Here is a 1,694-nt window from a genome sequence, read left to right on the forward strand (position 1 = left end):
CCCAGTTCCTTTCTGCTCTGTGTATCCTGTCTGTAGACACAATGTAACTATATCCTCTTTGCCTCCTTCCCAGCTGAAATAAACCTCTTCATTGTAAATTGCTTGTCAAGTTTATCATTACAGCAATAACAGAATTGATAGAAATGTTATCGTTCATTACTAGTTGATTGGTTACTCATATTTGTGGCACAGAGGTCAAAGAACACTTGCAGATCCTCAAATTTGGCAGCAAGTACCTTACCTGCTGAGCCATCTTGCAAGCCCTGGTTTTTCCTTTTTAGACCTTTTCTCTCTTGCGATTATAAAGTAAACTTGTATTGTCTTTCTATGTTGTAAGCCCTTCTGAGAACAGCCAAATCTTTTGATAGCCACCAGGTACAAGTGTAAATTTCATCCCTGTGCAGATGGTTGATACAGTAGTGATTACAAAAGGGGTGGGAGCAAGGGAAATATGATCTCAGACTAGCTTTTTTTTTTTTTTAAAGTGGCTCTGAAAAGAGCCTTTGGGTTTGGTGTTAGCTAGGAACGCTCCCTTGGAGCTGGTTACTTGGTGATCCTGGGCAGCAGCAGGTGCACAGTCTTCCGTCCGGATGATGGTCGAGCGCTTGTTGTAATGTGCCAGGCGCGACGCCTGGCCCGCAATGAGCTTGAATATGTCGTTCACAAACAAGTTCATGATGTTCATCGCCTTGGAAGAGATGTCCATGTCGGGTGCAAATGCCTCAGCACCTTGTACACGTACACCGAGTAGCTCTCCTTGCAGCTGTGCTTGCGCTTCTTGCCCTCCTCTGCGGCTTGGTCACAGCCTTTTTGGAGCCCTTCTTCCGGGCGGGAGCAGACTTCGCGGGATCGGGCATGGTGAGACTGGAACTCTAGAACTCTAGCCCTCAGACCAACTTTTACCACATTGTTCAACCACAGAGCAGTCGGCCCACCTGGGATCTTCTACGCTGGGACCGTTCACTACAGAGATGAGAGACTTAACCTTTGAAACTGATGGAGTATCCAGCATGGCTGATTTTTTTTTAACTGATTTAATGTCTGAAATAAAGATTTTAAATGTATCTCTCAAATAAACTTCCTAGCGATCCCGTTGTGTATCTCCCTACACCTAATTCGCCATTTCCTTTATTTGATTCGTATGACTTCTCAGAACAGCTCCCCGACAAATATTAATTCAAACCTAATTACGATTCTTTTTAAATATTTAAAAAATTACATGTATGTAATTGTTTGTGAGCATATGTATATGTGTGTAGGCCGGTACGAACAGGTTCTTTCTTTTCACGATTTGGGTCTCAAGAATCAAACTGGAGTTGCAGGCTTGCTGAAGCACCTTCCCTTCTGAGCTCCCTCATTAGCCCCAGTGAGATATTTATTTCTAAGACGGAGTACTTGGCCTCAACAGGTGGAAGGCATCTTATGTATAAGATTCTTTATGGGTAAGAATTAAGCCTAGCTGAGCATATAGTCACTCCTGTAATCCTAGCACTTGGGACACAGAGGCAGGAAGATCAGAATCACAAGGTCACACTCGGACACATTGTGAGTTCCAGGCCAGTCTAGGGAACATGAGACCCTGTATCAAAAAAGAAGGAAGTGGGGGTTGGGGATTTAGTTCAGTGGTAGAGCGCTTGCCTAGCAAGCGCAAGGCCCTGGGTTCGGTCCCCAGCTCCAAAAAAAAAGAAAAAAGA

The 1,694-nt window shown here is 44.3% G+C and overlaps 1 pseudogene; it reads right to left on the minus strand.

Moving 5' to 3' along the window:
• Positions 1-457: 457 nt before the first annotated feature.
• Positions 458-857, minus strand: Hist2h2be-ps1 (histone cluster 2 H2B family member E, pseudogene 1; annotated as a pseudogene).
• Positions 858-1,694: the final 837 nt, after the last annotated feature.

Source organism: Rattus norvegicus, chromosome 14 (assembly GCF_036323735.1).
Source record: "Rattus norvegicus strain BN/NHsdMcwi chromosome 14, GRCr8, whole genome shotgun sequence".
Taxonomy (NCBI): domain Eukaryota; kingdom Metazoa; phylum Chordata; class Mammalia; order Rodentia; family Muridae; genus Rattus; species Rattus norvegicus.